Here is a 23,797-nt window from a genome sequence, read left to right as displayed (position 1 = left end):
AGGCCGAAAACGCGATTTATCGTTCGTGCAGGCCGATGATATGGCCGTCGACCTTCAACATTTGCATACTATTAGGGGTCGTAATGGACTACAAAAGGTCACTGGTTTTGATGGTGATCAGCTCTACGCCGTTGTTTGCTCAACAGGTTCCTGTTCCTTATTCAACTGCGAAAAATGATCTGGTTTATCATTTTAAAATACTATATCGACATATATTACAATAAATAATATTTAGTGTCCAAAGTACATATACGATGATTTAAATTGATATTTATAACTCTTTGTGGTTCATTTTAATTCACTTTTTAAGTAAGAAAATGTCGGTTCCTTATTCGATTTGAATAAGGAACCAGTTCCTTTTTCCTTATTCAAATCGAATAAGGAACTGGGTTATAAATATAGAACATAAAATGGAAATGTACTGCAATAAATATTTTTGATATCAAACTAACATTTACAATGGTTTTCAACGGTTGGTTAATTCTTTTGTTCATTATAATTTGTAATTAAAGTAAGAAAATGCCAATTTCTAATTCGTTTTGAATATGGAATAAGGAACCTGTTCCTGAAGTAAAACAAAGTAGAAATGTATTGCAATTATTCTTTTTTTAATTCAAACCTACATATACAATTATTTTCATGGATTTGTAGTACTAATTGGTTCATTTTGTTTTACTTTTAATTAGGAAAATATAAGTTCCTTATTCGATTTGAATTAATAATAAGAAACCAGGTCCGTGTTCAATATTCAAACCGAAAAAAAAGAACTTAGTTATCATTAAATTAAACAAAGTAGAAATGTACTGAACTAGCCATTTGTGATCCATAACCTGCATTCTCAGTAATTTCATTGATGGATTGGTCTCTTTTTTCATTGTAATTTATGTATTTCCAAGGAATGAGGAACTGGTTCCGTTATGCTCAGTCAGTCGCTAAAAAGGAACTGGAGTATAAATAAAATCAAATATGTTCAAATGCACACAATTTTGCAATTTTATATCAAATAAATTTGAAGTTAATTTATAGGTTTTAGGTTTGGTTGATGAGAAGTTAGTATTGAAGTAGAAAATGCCATTACGATTAAAGCGAGAACTCATATCAAAACGCGAAAATGAAACATGAACGTGTATCGTAATACATATGGTTAAACTAGTATTGTTATTTTGTTTGGATTTACAAGATTTTTTTTGTAATTAATATTTTCTAAAAAATTATACATCAAGTATGTTAAGCTTGGATAAGGAATAATGAAATGTTTCTTATTTTTTATTCGAATGTATTATACGTATATACATATGGTTCCATGTTAAACATCCGGATTAACACGCCATCAGCCGTAATTCATTAATGAAGAATTCGGCATGCAATGTTTCCATGATAGTATGGTCTTATTAAGAATTATGCAATATTTCTGTGTAATTTTAGATATACATTGATAAGTAACTAAAACGTGTCTATGAAGCTTGCTTCTTGTTTATCTATTTTTTATTTTTTTCGCTGAAACAAAGATAACGCTATTGTTCCACAACAAATACTCGCGACTCCAGAAGGTTGTTTTACATTGAATTGTGAAATACCAACAACTCCCTTGAGTTCTGAAACAATAGCCAATTATTGAGTTGTGTTGCATTTGTTCCATTAGTTTAACACTACTTACAATGGCTGATTCATGTTGATGCAGGAATGTTTGCTGGCAAAAAGAAAATCAATCAAAAGTAAATGAACAATTATTGTCAATACCGCATTTAGATAATTATTTAATCCTCTTCGCCCAACTTTGGGCACACAATCTTCGCCGTTACTTGACATTTGGTTCTTAATTGAACTGTGTGCTTTGTTAAACACCATGAAGGACGTAGAGGTTTAAAATCTGCTTCTTGAGAACTTCTCCAGTAGGTACCGGACATCTCCCTTTTCTGTGGCAGGGTGGATTCCAGTTCTGGGAATAATTACTTTCGCTTATCTCTTTTGAAAATGTGGCCAGTCCTCTTTTTCTTCGACCTGATATATAACATACAATTGGATAGTATAAGAAATGGAAAACAACAACAACAACAATATTAGCAAGGAGAGGAAAAATCAAAGACATAGAGTGTCTGTCTAGCAGCGCATATGTCTGATCGGGAGATATATAGAACAGATAGACCGCAAGTCGAAGAAAGTAATCTGATTGAAAAGGTTTTGTAAGACTTATTTTAGTGCTTAATGGAGGGTTTTGGTAATTGACACATTTTTAGCTCCACTGGCCAAAGGCCGGCGGGGCTTATGTCATGGTCCTGTGTCCGTCGTGCGTGCGTGCGTGCGTCCGTGCGTTAACTTTTCCTTCAAACATCTTCTTCTCCAAAACTACTGGTCCAAATGTAAAGAAATTTCTCAGGAATGTTCCTGGGGTAAAACTCTTTAAAATTTGTTCAAATTATGCCCCTTGGGTCAAATTTGACCCTACCCCGGGGGTCACAAAATAGAAAATTTGCTTATAAAGGGTCTATTTTGTGAAAACTTTACAAATTTTCTCGCCGATAACCATTGGGCCTAGGGTTACCAAATTTGGTATGTAGTGGCATCTTATAGTCCTCTACACAGTTTGTTCAAATTATGCCCTTGGGGCCAAGTTTGACCCTGCCCCGAGGGTCACAAAATTGAACATATGCTTATATAAGGCCTTTTTGTGAAAACTTTAAAGGGGCCTTTTCACAGATTTTGGCATTTTTTAACTTATTCATTAAATGCTTTATATCGATAAATGTAAACATTGGATCGTAAAAGCTCCAGTAAAAAATCAAGAATAAAATTAAAAAAAGGAAAAGAACATTGCCCGGACCAGGTTTCGAACCAGTGACCCCTGGAGTCCTGCCAGAGTCCTGAAGTAAAAACGCTTTAGTCTACCGAGCTATTCCGCCGAGTACACATGCTGAACGTATTTTATACCTTATATAAGCAATCTTCGTAGTTTCACAAAATTTAACGACAAAAACAGAACTCTCCAAATTATTCAATCGTTTCGCGTTGCAACGCTTTATAATTTTTAGGTTTTAAAATCGTCAAAAGATGCATATAATGGCTCTATTAGACCATGGTAAATGTTCAGTATTACTGTTTCCTCACAAATATCATAACTAAAACGAAAATTTGCGAATCTGAAACAACTTTTTTCAATTTTGTCAATTTACCAAAGCGTGAAAAGATCCCTTTAAAAATCTTTTGTCCATAACAGTATGGCATAGGGCTACCAAATTTGGTATGTAGTGACATGTAATAGTTCTCTTCTTAGTTTGTTCAAATTATGCCCATGGGGTCAAATTTGAAACTGACCGGTGGTCACAAAATTGAATATATGCTTATAAAGGGCTTATTTTGTGAAAACTTAAAAAAATCTTCTTATCCATAACCATTGGGCCTAGGGCTACCAAATTTGGTATGTAGTGATAACTTATAGTCCTCTACCAAGTTTGTTCAAATTATGTCCCTGGGGTCAAATTTGACCCTGCCCTGGCGGTCACAAAATTGAGCATAAGCTTATATGGAGCCTATTTTGTGTAAACTTTAAAAATAATCTTGTCCATAAACATTGGGCCTAGGGCTACCAAATTTGGTATGTAGTGACATGTTATAGTTCTCTACCACGTTTGTTCAAATTATGCCCCTGGGGTCAAATTTGACAATGCCCCGGGGGTCACAAAATTGAACATATGCTTATATAAGGCCTATTTTGTGTAAACTTCAAAAATCATCTTGTCCATAACCATCGGGCCTAGGGCTACCAAATTTGGTATGTAGTGACATCTTATAGTCCTCAACCAAGTTTGTTCAAATTATGTCCTTGGGGTCAAATTTGACCCTGCCCTGGGGGTCACAAAATTAAACATACGCTTCTATGGAGCCTATTTTGTGAAAACTTAAAAAAAAAATCTTGTCCATAAACATTGGGCCTAGGGCTACCAAATTTGGTATGTAGTGACATTTTATAGTTCTCTACCACGTTTGTTTAAATTATGCCCCTGGGGTCAAATTTGACCCTGCCCCGGGGGTCACAAAATTGAACATATGCTTATATAAGGCCTATTTTGTGAAAACTTCAAAAATCATCTAGTCCATAACCTTCGGGCCTAGGGCTTCCAAATTTGGTATGTAGTGACATCTAATAGTCCTCTACCAAATTTGTTCAAATTGTATCCCTAGGGTCAAATTTGACCCTGCCCCGGGGGTCACAAAATTGAACATATGCTTATATAATGCCTATTTTGTGAAAACTTAAAAAATTCTTGTCCATAACTATTAGGCCTAGGGCTACACAATTTGGTATGTAGTGACATTATATCGTCCTCTTATAAGTTTGTTCAAATTATGCCTCAGGGTTCAAATTTGACCCTGCCCTGGGGCCACAAAATCAATTATATGCTTATATATTGCCTATTTTGTGAAAACTTTGAAAAATCAACTTGTCCTTAACCATAAGGCATAGGGCTACCAGATTTGATTTGTAGTGACATGTAATAGTTCTCTACCAAGTTTGTTCAAATTATGCCGTTTGGGTCAAATTTGACACTGCCCGGGGGTCACAAAACTGAACATACGCTTATATGGGGCCTATTTTGTGAAAACTTAAAAAAAAATTGTCCATAACCATTGGGCCTAGCGCTACCAAATTTGGTATGTAGTGACATCTAATAAACCTCTACCAAATTTGTTCAAATAATGCCTCTGGGGTCAACTTTGACCCTGCCCCGGGAGGTGGGGGTCACAAAATTGAATTAACGCTAATAAAGCGCCTATTTTGTGAAATCTTAAAAAATATTCTTGTCGAAAACCATTCGGACTATGGCTTCCAAATTTGGTATGCAGTAACATTTTATAGTCCTCTACCACGTTTGTTCAAATTATGCCATTTGGGTAAAATTTGACCCTGACCCGCGGGTCACAAAATTGAACATTATATACGCTTTTATCTTGCTTATTTTGTGAAAACTTTTAAAATATTTTTGTCCTTAACTCTAGGACCTAGGGCTACCACATTTTGTATGTGGTGAGATATAGTAGTCCTCTACAAAGTTTGCTCAAATTATGCCCCTGGGGTTAAATTTGACCCAGCCCAGGGGGTCACAACAGTGTACATGTGGTTAAATAGGGCCTTTATTTAAGTATTTGCACATGCCGATAATATTTGTTTCAGCCTTTTTTTCAGCAGTGGAGCGATACAGGGCCATCATGGCCCTCTTGTTTAGATTCGTTGTAGTTGTGATATTTGTGAGGAAACAGTAATACTGACCATTTACCATGCTCTAAAATATCCATTATAAGCAATATTTTGACGATTTAAAAACCTGACTATTATAAACCGTTGCAACGCGAAACGATTGAATAATTTGGAGAGTTCTGTTTTTGTCGTTAAATTTTGTGAAACTACGACGATTGCTTATATAAAGGATAAAATACGTCTCTTATTGCATGAGCACGGATGGTCGAGTAGTATAAGCGTAAGACATTTATTCCAGAGGTAAGTGGTTCGAGCCCAGTTGAGGGTTACTTTTTTCTCTTTCTGTATTTTTGTCTTGTTTTTTACTGGAGCTTTTAAGAATCAATAATAACTTTTATCAATATAAAGCATTTAATGACAAGCTTCAATACATTCCAAAATCTGTGAAAAGGTCTCTTTCAACCAATCAGCTTAAATTGTGTGTTAAATGTAATGATCGACAAATATTTCTCTCGATTAATCTACGAAATAACACTTCCTTGAAAGTGACGTCAGTTGAGCCTCGCTCTGGAGAAATGATGTCTAATGCTTGTGCGTGAAGTGTTGTCATGGATAAATGATGTCTAATGCTTGTGCGTGAAGTATTGTCATGGATGAATGTTGTCTAATGCTTGTGCGTGAAGTGTTGTCATGGAGAAATGATGTCGAATGCTTGTGCGTGAAGTGTTGTCATGGAGAAATGATGTCTAATGCTTGTACGTGAAGGGTTGTCATGGAGAAATGATGTCTTATGCTTGTGCGTGAAGTGTTGTCATGGATAAATGTTGTCTAATGCTTGTGCGTGAAGTGTTGTCATGGAGCAATGATGTCGAATGCTTGTGCGTGAAGTGCTGTCATGGAGAAATGATGTCTAATGCTTGTGCGTGAAGTGTTGTCATGAATTGATGTATAATGCTTGTGCGTAAAGTGTTGTCATGGAGACATGATGTCTAATGCGTGTGCGTAAAGTGTTGTCATGGAGAAATGATGTGTTATGCTTGTGCGTGAAGTGTTGCCATGGAGAAATGATGTCTCAATCTTGTGCGTGAAGTGTTGTCATGGAGAAATGATGTCTCAATCTTGTGCGTGAAGTGTTGTCATGGAGAAATGATGTATAAATCTTGTGCGTAAAGTGTTGTCACGGAGAAATGATGCCTAATGCTTGTGCGTGAAGTGTTGTCATGGAGAAATGATGTCTAATGCTTGTGCGTGAAGTGTTGTCATGGAGAAATGATGTATTATGCTTGTGCGTGAAGTGTTGTCATGGAGAAATGATGTATTATGCTTATGCGTGAAGTGTTGTCATGGAGAAATGATGTTTTATGCTTGTGCGTGAAGTGTTGTCATGGAGAAATGATGTCTAATGCTTGTGCGTGGAGTATTTTCATGGAGAAATTATGTCATATGCCTGTGCGTGAAGTGTTGTCATGGAGAAATGATGTCTTATGCTTGTGCGTGAAGTTGTGTCATGGATAAATGATGTCTAATGCTTGTGTGTGAAGTGTTGCCATGGAGGAATGATGTCTAATGCTTGTGCGTGAAGTGTTGTCATGGATAAATGATGTCTAATGCTTGTGCGTGAAGTGTTGTCATGGATAAATGTTGTCTAATGCTTGTGCGTGAAGTGTTGTCATGGAGAAATGATGTCGAATGCTTGTGCGTGAAGTGTTGGCATGGAAAAATGATGTCTAATGCTTGTACGTGAAGGGTTGTCATGGATAAATGATGTCTTATGCTTGTGCGTGATGTGTTGTTATGGATAAATGTTGTCTAATGCTTGTGCATGAAGTGTTGTCATGGAGAAATGATGTCGAATGCTTGTGCGTGAAGTGTTGTCATGGAGAAATGATGTCTAATGCTTGTGCGTGAAGTGTTGTCATGAATTGATGTATAATGCTTGTGCGTGAAGTGTTGTCATGGAGACATGATGTCTAATGCGTGTGCGTAAAGTGTTGTCATGGAGAAATGATGTATTATGCTTGTGCGTGAAGTGTTGCCATGGAGAAATGATGTCTCAATCTTGTGCGTGAAGTGTTGTCATGGAGAAATGATGTCTCAATCTTGTGCGTGAAGTGTTGTCATGGAGAAATGATGTATCAATCTTGTGCGTAAAGTGTTGTCACGGAGAAATGATGCCTAATGCTTGTGCGTGAAGTGTTGTCATGGAGAAATGATGTCTAATGCTTGTGCGTGAAGTGTTGTCATGGAGAAATGATGTATTATGCTTGTGCGTGAAGTGTTGTCATGGATAAATGATGTCTTATGCTTGTGCTTGAAGTGTTGTCATGGAGAAATGATGTATTATGCTCGTGCGTGAAGTGTTGTCATGGAGAAATGATGTCTAATGCTTGTGCGTGAAGTGTTTTCATGGAGAAATGATGTATTATGCTTGTGCGTGAAGTGTTGTTTGTGGAGAAATGATGTCGAATGCTTGTGCGTGAAGTGTTGTCATGGAGAAATGATGTCTTATGCTTGTGCGTGAAGATTTGTCATGAATTAATGATGTATAATACTTGTGCATGAAGTGTTGTCATGGAGAAATGATATCTAATGCTTGTGCGTGAAATGTTGTCATGGAGAAATGATGTCTAATGCTTGTGCGTGAAGTTATGTCATGGAGAAATTATGTATTATGCTTGTGCGCGACCTGTTGCCATTGAGAAATGATGTCTCAATCTTGTGCGTGAAGTGTTGTCATGGAGAAATGATGTCTAATGCTTGTGCGTGGAGTATTGTCATGGAGAAATTATGTCTAATGCCTGTGCGTGAATTGTTGTCATGGAGAAATGATGTCTTATGCTTGTGCGTGAAGTTTTGTCATGGATAAATGATGTCTAATGCTTGTGTGTGAAGTGTTGTCATGGAGAAATGATGTCTTATGCTTGTGCGTGAAGTGTTGTCATGGAGAAATGATGTCTTATGCTTGTGCGTGAAGTGTTGTCATGGAGAAATGATGTCTAATGCTTGTGCGTGAAGTGTTGTCACGGATATATGATGTCGAATGCTTGTGCATGAAGTATGGTCATGGAGAAATTATGTCTAATGATTGTGTGTGAAGTGTTGTCATGGAGAAATTATGTCGAATGCTTGTGTGCGAAGTGTTGTCATGGAGAAATGATGTCGAATGCTTGTGCGTGAAGTGTTGCCATGGAGAAATTATGTCTAATGCTTGTGCGTGAAGTGATGTCCCAGACTAACCTCTCAAGTTTGCATAGGCTAATATGGGACAAGACTTTCCGTCTTAAACTCGATCTCCGTTTAGAAGAGACCTCATTTACACAAAATACGATAACTAGCGGAAAGAGGCTGAAACTGGGCTTAGTGTAGGTGTGTACAGTGTCGGCCCAGATTGGCCTATTCGGTCCGCACAACCTAATCAGGGACTTGACACACATACACCCATGCCCAGTTTTACCAAAACGCAGCTCAATTGCCCAGAACATGACTCAAATTAAGAATTACACAACCAAATATTAAATGCATTCGATATTTGACAGAAACCACCTCCTCCATCGAACGGTTCGTTCACTAGCCCGATATCATTTGTAGATTGACCGATATAATAAAGTCGTTCGCCGTATATAGATGGAGCCTCCTACAACTGTAATTATGTTTTCATAGTTGCACAAATATTTGCTTTATTATTTGACTAATGATTCTCCGTTGGTAAGCTGACGTCAGAGCCAGGGTTTGCGAATATATTGCCGATGTCTTGCCAACGGTATAGAACGAAATGAGAAACGCTCTTATAAAATCATTACCTTCTGTAATTCGTACAATAACACACAAAGTTTAGCAAGAAATTCAATTATATTAATTGACCGTATATCATCTGAATGGAAAATAATGCGATCGATCCGTTCCTAAATACTTTTATAAGATTATTACTTTTACAATTTAAGAACACGCGATTCTATCTGCCTGTGTTCATCTTAAGATGTTGATACACACATGTGATTTCTTATAAAAAATAGAAATTGAAAACATCTGAATAATTTATCGAATAAACTTCTTAAACTTTACGTGAACGTCCACCAATATACTTTGTGAAACCCAAAATGTTTGCATTGACCGTTCCAATGAGAGTATCCTATTGTTGATCATTATATATTTATAGTTTTGTTATAAAGTTAGTGGATAAGAACAAGGCTTTATCTCCTGATATAGTTTCTGAATTGCCATTGTTTACTGTATTGTATGATTCCATAATTATAATGTATATTCACGGATGAATGAATTCTTGAATGTCAATTCCAAGAATCCGGCACGTCTACTTTGTGCGTAGTGTACAAAGGGCGTGAATGACTTATAGCTGCGTCCATATTATACACAAATAATAGTTTAAACCTATTTAAGCTCGATTGCATAGAGAGCACAAGGCTTATTGGAAACGCTCTTAAGTCCGTTTCCAGGGCCTAGAACCAGTATTTGGTGTCTAAGGAAGATCTAAAGCACGCAATCACAGTGCAGATCGAACCCGTGACCTCCCGGTCGCTAGGCGGACCACATATCCACAACGCCACGGGGAACCTCCCATATATTGATGCATCACGTGATGACTATAAAACCAAATCATTGGTTGACCACTCACGGTGTCCCAACAGCATACGAAGTCAAGAATTATTGGTGTCCCAACAGCACACGAAGTCTAGAATTTTTGGTGTCCCAACAGCACACGAATTCTTGAATTATTCACAAAACACAAAAATCTGAATACACAGTCAATCACGACCAGCGACATGTTTGCTCTGGGCAAAGAATGTAAATACGTTTCGGTTATTCTGAAACAAACTATGGGCGAAGCCTTATGATTTAATAGTAGCTCGGGATATCACAACAATAACCTACACTAAGACGCACTATGTTTCTTAATTAACCTGGCAGAATTACTTTTTAAATTAAAAGTGAATATAAATTCAATGAGATTGGAATTTCATTAATTCCTTCATGAATTTGAAACTTGCAATGCTTGTGACGATGCGAAGTTTAAATAAACAAGAATACATTATTGTCTTGTCGGTTCGTTGTAACGTTAAACGTTAGTCCTAAGTACGAATTCACAATACGCAACATACGCAAAAGTATCTCCGTCTTCTATGAATCAATACATTACTTCAAATCACAAAAATGCAAGGCCTGTATAGAACCCGATCGTTGGTCAATAGTGATGACACTTATCTCTCGACTTTATCAACTCAAAAGACACTGCCACACTGTCCACACTGACTATGTAGCTCACATAGCGGTGTATAAAATGAATATGCATGACCAAGACCGTTTTAGCACCCCTGAACACAACGTTCTCATGGTGAGCTTTTGTGAATGCACTTGTTTATCGTTCGACGTTCACCGTCGTCCGTCGTTAACATTTAACGAGTGTTTTGTCATATCATCATGAAACGCCTAGAAAGAATAATATTTTAATGATATGTTGCCTGGTTCGAAAATGGTTCTGGTTCAACAAAATAAAGCTGCCTATAGTCAGTTTCCTTATACGACTTTAGTCAAACCGATTGAACAGGCCAGAATATAATGAAACTACGTAAGTCACATTGTCTTGATCCTCAGAACGAAAAGGCAGTTCCTTGTATCCTTTTATCAGTAAAACTTTGTGAACAGTACCTGATTATAACAGTTTATGTATATGCTACTGATATCAATATTTTGTCAATTATACTCATTTTTTTTCTTCAAAAATTACACTACAACATTTTGATGCTTATTTTTATGAAGTGCGATATGATGATAAGTCTTTGCATGAACATGAATATTAAAAATTGAAATAAATAATGATAACATGATTCTAAAAAAATATGAAAGAGCACGTTGGAATCTTTGAAAATAATGTAAAACACGTGTATCGTGTTCCTCTTTGACACTTTCAAAATCGCGTAGGATTTGTTTGGATAAAGTATTCACGTTTCTATAAAGACATGAACATTTATATAAGTTCAATACTTTCAATAGATATCCTACATATTGATTCAGCCTTGTGTAAATCTAACAAAATAAAATAAAAAGCATGTGTAATTTATGTTTTTATTAGCCTTCTAAAACTATCACCATTTTGTACACAAAATATACATTCTTAGATTATTACTTCATCTGATTCTTCAAGCAAGTTGACAAAGGGCTCATACAAAAGATAAAATCAATCCATGATACGATACGAAGACGACGATTTGATCTAAATATTTGTATTCCAATCGACGAGAAGTCACAATGGAGTATGTATCTGTTTTCAAGCCCGTCTATACTAAGTACTGCCCTGGCGCTTCTTATGTTTCATTTTATTTAGTGATATAGCCGCACATATATCAACACTTACACGGCATTATGATTACATGGTGCTCTAAGGTGTTGATTGCTTTATATCGAAAACCAACGTTAACGCTGACATAGATATTTGGCTGCTGTATTCACTTATACACTTGTATACATATGGCTCCATATTGAACACTATCAGCCTTGCACGCGAGCAGCCGCGACGCTGTTTTGAAGTATTTGGCTGGCACCGTTCCCGCGATTTTCCGAAACCCATTGATTAGTTCGTACCGTGCTATGTAGCGAGATTCATGTATACTATTTTGGCTGGAAACCCGCCAGTTGTTTCACAACACATTCTATCGTCTCCGGATAGGTGCTTTATAGTGCGTTGTAAAATACCTGCAATTCCCCTCGGATTCGGAACATCGGCGAAGATTCATTTGTGTTTGCTATGTTACATTTGGTCCGTCAGTTTGCGACTCCACATGATGGCTAATACAGGTTGATACAATTTTATTGATGTACACAGACAAAGAGCAACGTCGTCATAGGAACATTATGTTCACACAAAATGCATGTTCCCCATAACGACTGTTTGTTAGCCCATTCGGAAAGTAAATACGCATCCCATAACGTTATTTTAATATACTTCAATGTGAGTTTTCCCCATATATGTGAATAATTTAATGCTTTCCTGGACCAGTCCTATATTATAAACAATGCTCTATCATTGAAACACAAACTCACATAAACGCTTTAAGATTTTTCATGAATGCGACTCTCCTCCGCCTAGTCTGTCCGTGATACGGTATTTTTACATAAACAACACCTTCGCTTGTCCTCACTCCGTCATGTGTCAATAGCTTTGTGATCAAGAGCTGTAAATAAGCCGCGTGGTGCGAAAATGGATCTTGTGCCGTATAGGGCCAGCATAGTTCCAGTCCAGAGATTGCGCAATCGCGCAGTCTGGTCAGGAGCAACGCTGTCCGCGATAAAAACACGCTGGCCGGATATTGCATAAGACCCGTTTTCGCATCCCGCGGTTCCAAACATGTGCACATAAATTCAAATACAATGTTATTTCCCGCATATAGTTAAGTGCCTCCTCCAACTAAACTGATTTTTTCATTGTTCCACAAATCATGTTTTTATTATTGGAATAATGATACTCCTTTGACTGTCTTTGACGTCAGAAGCCATGTTTGCTGATCTATTCCAAATGTCTCGCATATGGAAAATAATCAAATGGCAAACGACCCTATATGACCGATCACTACTCGATTGGTGAAATAATATTATGGGGCAATATTCTATTTGTGGGTTTGGATTATCACTTTTGGAGAGGAACCATGAAGATCAATTATTATGAAATTAATGGAATTTTCAAAGGAAAAGAGGTCATTTAATGAACTCCCATGGCATAACCTTGGTGACATTCGGGTATTCGAGGTTTTTGAGTTTCAGCAAAACACATATTAATCATTTTAAATGACTTAACGTGAACGATACTATGTTACTGGATACAATTATAATACTTGTGTATTAGTTACATATCGTTAGTGCTGAGCTTGCAAGATTCTTCTGTAGTTACTATACTTAACTATGCGGGATAGAATGGATCTCTGGAACTAATAAATATAGACTTCATTGAAAAGAACACGCACATATGTCCCCAAAGTAGAGTTGGAATATGTTTGGTGTAGATGTTTATACATTTAAGGGTTGCGTATTCTTTCTGAACGTAATGTTACTATATTTCTGAATATATTGACCAAAATATGCAAAGCAAATTTAATTAAATGGGCGTTTTATAGCGTGTTGTAACATACCAGCAAATCTACTGGGGTCCAGACCATTCACGAATTATTCTGTGGTGTTTTTCATGCTGCATTAATTTTGTTTCGCAAGTTTGACACTCCTCTTATTGGTCGATGCAGGTAGTTCAAGGACCGTATATTGGCGTAAGATTGAAACTTTCACGGGGAAATTATAATCCATACCGAGTTTTGCCGTTTTAACTTTGTGTCGTTTATGAAATCGACACTTTATCAACGAATCAACCATATTACTTAACTTTACGTTAGAGTGGTGTTATCGTGTCCATATGTATATCCTGCCAATTGACAGGGCCAGGACCTATTTAAGAAAATTACCCTTTACTTAAAATACATCGACATACAAATCAACGAAAAAACAACAACAAGTATTCAACTCCCTTAACTCTCTTATATAGACACTTTATATTCCCCATCCTTTCATTATGAATCTAGTAGCTGATACTCTGACGATACCACCCATACCTGACTTGACTAGAATCCTTGATTATCATTCATTGAACGTGGTTAAATGGGGTTGAGATTATAGGTTTGAGAGAGTAAATATTTTATTACACACATGCTACGTATATACATATAACTGTCAAATAAACGTTATCGTTTTTGAGAAAAATGACACCTGGGATGTTTAATGCGTATATGTATTCCTATATATATAATTAGCATGAGTTTATAATTGGAATTAATAAATTGTAGCATAATTATTCTGCATTTTGCATTTCAATATGAAAGAGCACGCTGGTGTTTTGAAGATATACATCCCATGTGTCGAGTTCTTCTTTGAAACTTTCGAAAGGACGTTTTCTTCGTTTGTCTTTTGGCTTAGTAACGTTATTGTTACGACATGCATATTTTTATCAGTTTATCTTATAATTATCATACATATTGTTTCAATCGTATGTAAAAATTTATCATAAAAAAATCAGCAATAGCAGCATGTGTTCTTTTTTATGTTAGCCTTCTATAAAAATGCCACTATTTTGTAAACATAGTATATACATTCTGAAATAAAAAATCTCATTCTGCAAGTAAGTTTTCTCAATTTACAAATGGCTAATACAAATAGCAAATTCAATTCATGATACCATTAGACGACGACAATTTGATCTAAATATTTGTATTCCAATCGACGAGAAGTCAAAATGGAGTATGTATCTGTTTTCAAGCCCGTCTATACTAAGTACTCCCCTGGCGCTTCTAATGTTTCATTTTATTTAGTGATATAAGCGCACATATATCAACACTCACAATATATTATGATTTCATAATGCACTAAGGTGTTGATTGCTTTATATGGAAATCCTACATTAACGTAGACACAGATATTTGGCATCTGTATTCACCAATATTGTTACATAAATATGGCTCCATATTCAACACTATCAGTCTTGCACGCGAGAAGCCACCGAGCACTATTGAAATATTCGGCTGGCACCGTTCCCGCAATTGCATGGTTTTATTTAGAAAGAACATAGTCTATGTCGATTTTCCGAAACTCATTGATTAGTTCGTACCATGCTATGTACATAGCTTCATGTATACTATTTTGTCTGGAAACCGCCAGTTTTGTAACAACCAATACTCCCCTCTCCGAACAGGCGATTTATTGTGCGTTGTAACGTACCAGCAACTCCTCTCGCATCCGGAACGTTTGCGAATTATTCCTTAGGGTTTGATAAGTTGCGTTTGTTCCGTTACTTTGAAACTGCTCATGATGGCTGATACAGATTGATAAAGAAATGAATGTAGACAAAGAACACACACGTCATAGGAACATTAACGTTTAGTCACTACCGCATTTATCACTTGTAGACTGTATGTGTGCCACATTATGAAAGTAGAGATTCGTCACATAACTGTCATTAAATAAACGACAATGTGGTCCCCCGTTGAATGCTTTATGATTAGCTGGACAAGAACTACATCTAAACAAGGCTTTATCCTTGGAAAACATTTATTAAATGTTCCAAAATTATCACAATCTGCGTTACGAAAACTTGCATAATTGAGCTTTTAAAAGTTACAGGGCTATATAGCGACGATTGAATAGATCATTAACATGATGGCAACGTCCAATATAATAATGAAATGTTAGCAAAGTTAGTGAATGAACATGTTTTAGAGGCTAATGTTTCAATAATAGAGTTGCGATTGAGTTATAAATGGTATCCTAAAGCAGCTGTTTATCGTCTCCCATCTTTCTGTTGTCATTAGGATTAGGTGGCTTCATGGGGTTTCAGCTAATATTCGAATTGACAAGTAAGACATTAATAATAAATAGGGTTACAGTAACGTAAATTAAAACATAAGCTTTCCCAGCTCTGGGGTCGTATTCCAGAAGCATCTTAAGTATAATTTTATTCTTATCCTTAAATTGGGAAATTTTCTTAAGTGTTTCATTTCATATTGCAATAGATTGGCATCAAGATATACATTTAAATAAAATTATTATGTCAATGATATTTTAGGAATATAAAAATAACCATGTGTTTCCTTATTTAGTAAAGATATACAAAACATTGAAATGTAGAACTTAAGTGAAATTATTTAAGAAATGACTTAAGATGTTTCTGGAATACCACCCCAGAACGTCATTTGGCAGAAATCGTTGACCCTCAGTATGTTCAGTTGTTATCAGTTATCTGGAAAATTACACAACTACACTTGCAGTGTTGTATGTGCTCGAAAACGCAGAACTGACGTTGAAATTCAAATTCTCACAAAATTGGAAAACAATGGGAACCTTAATTTTTGCTGATAATGCAAGTTGGACTTATAGTGAAACTTTTGCATACTTCCTTTCCGACAAATTTGAGTAACCATAGCTATACCAATTCTGAAAAAGTCGCCTTAATCTTAGGCTTTGCAGGCCCAGGGCCGAAGACCAAGAACCGTAGAATGTACCCATGTATCATATCAAGTTGATCTCGAGAGTTGCTTCAGTACCCATGTATCATATCAAGTTGATCTCGAGAGTTGCTTCAGTACCCATGTATCATATCAAGTTGATCTCGTGAGTTGCTTCAGTACCCATGTATCATATCAAGTTGATCTCGAGAGTTGCTTCAGTACCCATGTATCATATCAAGTTGATCTCGAGAGTTGCTTCAGTACCCATGTATCATATCAAGTTGATCTCGAGAGTTGCTTCAGTACCCATGTATCATATCAAGTTGATCTCGAGAGTTGCTTCAGTACCCATGTATCATATCAAGTTGATCTCGAGAGTTGCTTCAGTACCCATGTATCATATCAAGTTGATCTCGAGAGTTGCTTCAGTACCCATGTATCATATCAAGTTGATCTCGAGAGTTGCTTCAGTACCCATGTATCATATCAAGTTGATCTCGAGAGTTGCTTCAGTACCCATGTATCATATCAAGTTGATCTCGAGAGTTGCTTCAGTACCCATGTATCATATCAAGTTGATCTCGAGAGTTGCTTCAGTACCCATGTATCATATCAAGTTGATCTCGAGAGTTGCTTCAGTACCCATGTATCATATCAAGTTGATCTCGAGAGTTGCTTCAGTACCCATGTATCATATCAAGTTGATCTCGAGAGTTGCTTCAGTACCCATGTATCATATCAAGTTGATCTCGAGAGTTGCTTCAGTACCCATGTATCATATCAAGTTGATCTCGTGAGTTGCTTCAGTACCCATGTATCATATCAAGTTGATCTCGAGAGTTGCTTCAGTACCCATGTATCATATCAAGTTGATCTCGAGAGTTGCTTCAGTACCCATGTATCATATCAAGTTGATCTCGAGAGTTGCTTCAGTACCCATGTATCATATCAAGTTGATCTCGAGAGTTGCTTCAGTACCCATGTATCATATCAAGTTGATCTCGAGAGTTGCTTCAGTACCCATGTATCATATCAAGTTGATCTCGAGAGTTGCTTCAGTACCCATGTATCATATCAAGTTGATCTCGAGAGTTGCTTCAGTACCCATGTATCATATCAAGTTGATCTCGTGAGTTGCTTCAGTACCCATGTATCATATCAAGTTGATCTCGTGAGTTGCTTCAGTACCCATGTATCATATCAAGTTGATCTCGAGAGTTGCTTCAGTACCCATGTATCATATCAAGTTGATCTCGAGAGTTGCTTCAGTACCCATGTATCATATCAAGTTGATCTCGAGAGTTGCTTCAGTACCCATGTATCATATCAAGTTGATCTCGAGAGTTGCTTCAGTACCCATGTATCATATCAAGTTGATCTCGAGAGTTGCTTCAGAAATTGACAGAATGTTTGAAGACTTGCAAATTAATTGCCATGTTTCCCTTTGCAAAATCGTTACCAGATACGGATTTTCACACGCCAAATAAATTAATTGCATTATCGTCCCAAACTTATATTAGTGTTTTAATCGCGGGTATAACGAATATCTTGCATGAATAAATAAGAGTAAAGTTGGACTAGGTTTCGTGTAAACGTTGATACATTTGATTGTTGCATTTACTACAGTATAAGTATTTTGCACATAATACATGTATACAGAACACATTTAATTGGATGGAAAGTATGAGTGTGTTATAGTGTATTGTAATCTAACAGAGGCTCCCCTTGGTTTCTGAACATCAGCAAATTAATCTGTTGTGCGTCTCACTCTGCATTTGTTTCATTAGTTTGACACTCCTTTAGTGGTCGAAACAGGTTTATGAATGAATGTTTTTTGACGAAAGATTATTTTAATCATATTAACGTCGCATACAAATTCGACATAATCATATGGGTCAATAACATTACGTACTTAACTTATACTTCAGTGTGGTTTATCACATCCGTATGTATATCCTGGCTATTGACTGGGCCTTAATACATTTATGAAAACGTTCGTCTACGTCGAACACATCAAAACAAATCCACGAAAGAATGAGTGCTCCACTTCTCTTACTTCTGTTATATGGAGAATACTATGTTAGTGTGATTGTGCACTTGAATTTATCCGACGAGTTGAATAAAGGTTTACATATCGAGGCTTGTCAATTCATATTTAAATTAAAATTTAAGAACACATGAACGAGAGGTGAAAGGCCAAAAAAAGGTAGATAAACCTTATCGTTATCAAACGGGTCGTAATTTGTTAAACAAAATCATTTAGCTGTAGGATAAATAAAGATTGAGCCGTGATCTTGGAACAATGGACTTAATGAATGCGCATAAAGTGTCGTCCTACATCAGCTTGTACGGACTGCGTAGGCGTATATGGGAACATACTTTCCGCACATGCATTTATCCCAGTTTTCTCAGAGCGATTCTCCAACTATGTACTTTTCCGTTCGTCCGTTATGACGCCAGAAGACTTAAATTTGTCGATAGCACCCTTACTTTACTTGACTAAGATCCTGGTCAATCATTTATTGAATGCTCAATCTGCGTAACAAAAACGTGCATAATTGAACTTTTTTTAATTGAACATAAAAATAAAACATGGCATTATAAATATAACAACACAGTACGACGCACTCATAATAAGTAGAGGATAGCAACTGTACGGACTGAAATCAATCATATTATATTTATAATTATGTTACTTTAAGTTACTTACAGCATTCGTGTATTAAATCTGATTATGTTACATCCCACGTTTGACATGAATGACAGGACTAGCTTCTAAGACATTGGGTCAATAGCTGTAAATCATTTACATGGACCGTTATACGGAACTTCGCGGCCCCCATATAGTGCTTCATACATGTTTTCATTAGTTCAACAAATATTTGCTTTATTCGTGGATAAAAAAGTTTGTATCGCTGACCTAAGAGCCGATGTTTGCCGATAGATTACCCATGTGTTCTGGTAATAACATAATGATACTCTATTAAATGAATCCATTAGCTGCCCTTCATGTTATTATACCATGGTGCTACGTGATACTCGTCCGCCAAAATTGACTGATTTGATATTAACTTTTATTTATTTACAACAACATAACTATTATGTATTGGCAACATTGCAACCAAGAATATATTTGCGAATAGATATATGATTATACTATTTTCGGGAGTACAGACGTCTAAGAGTGGATTGGTGAATACTGCGCCTTGCACATGAAAAGCTAGCAGGATCGATGCTTTTGTCCGCCGTATACTAATTACATGTAGTACATTCTCATTGGCCAACTGTCAAGTCCAGCTGTTTTGGAGCATTATAATTAGATATTAAAGCGAAAAAATGCACCACTAAATTCCATGTATTCCAGCTTAATATGGAACACTTTAACAAAACTGATGCTTGCCATCTTTTTATACTCGTTATAGTCCGCAATATACCGCGTAACTACATTTGCAAGAATTAGTCCAGTGCGCTGTCTTTTAGCAATGGGGACTGGAAGCTAAGGTTATAAAGACCGGAGATGTTAGCAGCATGTATTGCCCCTAAAATCTGATGAATGTACAGAATGATACTCTGTAAATAAAATACTATAGCTTGTCCAGCGATCTTCCTAAAACATACTTCAAATATTGCTAGATGACGAGTCAGTTGAGAAATGTTAGTCAGGAAGCATTCCTGTCTAGAAGACAATCTTCACACGTGAAATGACATGTGCGTTCGCATTTTTACACTTACACAAGGACATCGGCGTCGATATTGACCAAGTACTACAACGTACGTGTTTGCATCACAAAAAGGCAGAACACAAGCCTACTTCTAATTCGATTGTTTTCATAAAAAGTGAATGGCAGGATATTTTTGTTTTGTTTTCATGAATATGATTAAAAATGTTTAAAGCTTTTATTAAGATGTACTATATAAAACGCTATAACTTGTCCTGAATGTCTGCAATTATGGAATATGTTAAGATATTAAAAAAACGTGTTTAAAACAGCTAAAATTGATGAAGTGCTAGTTTCTATTTCCAAGTTGTTGATTGTACTTGAACAACTGTTATGTTTACATTTATGTGTGTATTATATCGTTGGACGATTGAAGGAAACACATGTTCGTATTTAATGATTCAACACTCAGTGTAATTATAGACAGATAGTCAGATGCACAATTCAATGCATATCGGTTTAGTAGTAGCGAATTTTCATGATATATAAATATTCATTTGTGTGCGTATGATATGTTCTTATGGTTATCAGGCTATAAAACATATTAACATATGTATAATTTTCCCTAAAAATCGCAACTTGGACAATCAAAGGACGTCCACAAATATGCAGGAGTTAGCCCCTACCCCACACTTAATATAGGCCTTAGCATTTATTTTGTAACCGATCAACCCATGTGAATACATAGTTTACGGTACATTAAGACACGATTGAAATAACTCCCCAAAGAGTATTCGTTGATGAAGCAAAACCAACATTGAAATATTAATCAAATTATCTTTACAAACTGACCTCGTTGTGACAAGTCAAGATAGTTTATATTGTGTTGGAAAAAAATGGATTACAATACAAATGGTTTACAAACCAAAGACCAAAAACGCATACTTGTTTCTGTTAAAACATATTGGAGTTATAGTGAATTATGTTATAAGACTACTTTATTAATAATTAATTAATATATATTTTTATACATGTATCTATGGAAGAATGCTATTTTATTTTGTTCAACATACACAACTAAACTTAGTATATGTTCATTTAAAATGAAGTTATGGTCCATACGAACAAATGCAGCATTTAAACCATCATTATCCATTATAGTACTTAAATTAAAATATACATTATATTGAATACACAATTTATTGTTGTAAGAATAGCTGTAACAGTTTAGCCTTACCAAACGCTATATTTGTTATTTACGTGGTTAGGGTGTTGGCCTGACAGCATTGGAAATTGTGTTGGAGATTGGTATATATTTATTCTGATTGGGACATTAAAGTATCAATCCTTTGAGATGTTGATAGGAAAACATATTTCACGTACGGTGTGTAAACAGTATCCGAATATGGTGATGACGTTCGCAAAGTCTCTACATTTGGGAAGAGATATATCAATAACATGTTGTTGGGGCTTTATACCATAATTTCATTTGACAAACATGATGTGTTTTTTTCGTGGTTCTATGTAGATTTACTTAATGCCTCTCTTAATGCCAAAAGCATAATGACACAATAAGGCCCTGAAACTAGCTGGTCATGGTGTTTATGTGTATCTAAATATAAATGTTTCGGATGTAAGCAGATATTGTTCAATAAACGTCGTCATCGACGTTGAATAGTCTATTGAACGTCGTCATGGAAATCGTCATACTAATCTAATTCATAACCAGGGTGCAGCATCACCTGACTTTGTGGGGTTCCAAATTAAACGTCAATGAATATAACTTTTGAAAACTTTTTTTTTCTTAAGAATTTCAGCTAGTGCATCAAAAACAGATTATTATGCTGCTTATGGCAACGTGAATTACATCACAATTAACTTTAAGAAAAATATAAGCCTGTGTTCTTGTTAAAAAAGTCCTTGTGCACGGCACGGTAAAGCTTCACGCAACGTGAAATTTAGACACCCATTTCAGACGTATTCAATGATTTGTTCTTATACCTTAATATATCCGCACAAACTGCAAGAAGAAAATTTACGCACTGAAGATTTTTACAGATCTGTTTCAATAACTTTTGATATTTGAAAAACAAGAAATATCTTTAAAAAAAAAGATATACGGCGTTGAATGTGGTTGGAGTTTATGAAAGGTAAAGAGTTCAATGAATGAGATCAAGGATAATTTTACATTATTACACATTGCTGGTCATAAACTTATAGATACAAAACAGAAAACCAAAAGAATAATGGAAGTGAAATTAAAACATATGAGTCAACCGGCCACACGCGAAGTATCCGTACATATTTTAAATATTTATACGTGCGTTCTTCGAACAAACCTGTTTTAGTGGTTTGTCGGGCATTGCTATTTTATTCGAGTATTAACAGTATCGAGATTAATCGCGCTCATGCTTAATACATTAGTCAATATGATGGAATAATTCTTGTTAAATTAATTAAAAATAATATTTATCATGGTATGGTTGAAAACACATTAATAATCTATTATTGACATACCATAATTATGTCGCTGGATATCTTCATTTACCATCTTTCTGGTCAGTTCACCTAGTTCACGCTATAGCGTCTTTATTCTATAACGATTATTTTACTGGCCGCGAACTCCGGTCAGCACATAAGGTAGTCGTGAAGATGCAGCGATGACCTTTATATAAACTCTGACATTCACACACACTAACCGCGAACTGACGAAGGTGTAGAATATACCCACAAATTGTATTGATATGAAGAGTTGAGTGTAAAACTGTTCTATCCATCATGCCTTTTCATAAGAGATAATATTGTTTAAAGCTGAACACGCAGAAAAACAGTGTAAGAAAGACGCGGCCATGTTTCCAATGTTATGGTGGTATTCTCAAATCAGCCAATGGACTAAATGAAGTGTATTCATTCGTGGGTAACCGCGGGCACTTTTATGAATGTAACCTAAAGGTCACCTAAGGTCAAAAGTGACGTTAAACAGCTACGCCGAATAAAGTTCTTAACGCTGGGTTTACATTCTGTCCAACCCGTGTGTAAACCCCTGAAAACCCCGTTGATTCTGCACATTGTAACCGTCGTAGTCGTCATGGGCTTTGTTCTCGTTTGCGGCATCGGCGGCAGTTGAGCGTTGAAACTAGACGCAATAAAAGTTGAAGATTAAGAAGTAACCATACATTTTAAATGTTCGTGATTTATTTTATTCATAAATGAATTAATCCTTCATTATCATTGCCTCGTTATGAACGTGTGCAACACAATGATTAATCAGCGCATACCGGATTATTACTGCACTAGAAGTCGTTGTACAGTCCAACTTGAATATTGTCTTGGCGATAAATGTACAGTCAGTTGTTAGCGAACTAGTTGATTGGTTGTATTGTGTCGGTATTGTTGAACAAACGAAAATCTTGTTACATTAAAATGAAGTACATCCATATAATGCGTACTCATCTGGTGGCTGTTTGTCAAGCGCATTTCCTGTGTGTGCATTTCACATTCTTCTTTGAACCATAAACATACTTCAAAAACATGGCAAAGGCAATCAATCACCCTTTGTCGACTAAAGAAAGTGCTTCCTATATTGAAAGTATGTTTTCAATGTTTCAAAAATGTTTACTTTACTTTATTTTGGTCGCATAATACTACATTTCGGGGCTGACGTCAGATTCCGTGTTTGCTGATCTATTGCCAATACTCTGCCGAACTGGACTTAAAGACACGGGTACCAGTATCCTCTCTGTTTGGTACAGGGGCACAGTCTTGCAGAACGTTGATTATGTGATTGATATATCAGGTACGAGATGAAGAATCAAAGATTAAACAGCAGAGACATAGAATAAAGAATATCAGTTATCGAAACGTTGTGCAACGGCAAAAAGTAACAAGAATATTTGCCCATTCATAATGTAAAAGAGCATGGTTTGCAAATTCAAGTTATCGTTTCTTTCGTT

The 23,797-nt window shown here is 36.1% G+C and overlaps 1 long non-coding RNA gene across 1 annotated transcript; it reads right to left on the bottom strand.

Annotated features, from left to right (window-relative positions):
• Window positions 1–1,467: 1,467 nt before the first annotated feature.
• On the bottom strand, window positions 1,468–23,211 carry LOC127878170 (uncharacterized). Its single transcript, XR_008048756.1, has 2 exons — window positions 22,362–23,211; window positions 1,468–2,001 (listed from the first exon to the last, which is right to left on the bottom strand). It is a non-coding gene; the product is annotated as an uncharacterized LOC127878170 (long non-coding RNA).
• Window positions 23,212–23,797: the final 586 nt, after the last annotated feature.

This window comes from Dreissena polymorpha, chromosome 4 (genome assembly GCF_020536995.1).
Source record: "Dreissena polymorpha isolate Duluth1 chromosome 4, UMN_Dpol_1.0, whole genome shotgun sequence".
Taxonomy (NCBI): Eukaryota; Metazoa; Mollusca; class Bivalvia; order Myida; family Dreissenidae; genus Dreissena; species Dreissena polymorpha.
The sequence above is the reverse complement of the archived record's forward strand: the minus strand, read 5'-3'. Positions and strand labels throughout refer to the sequence as shown.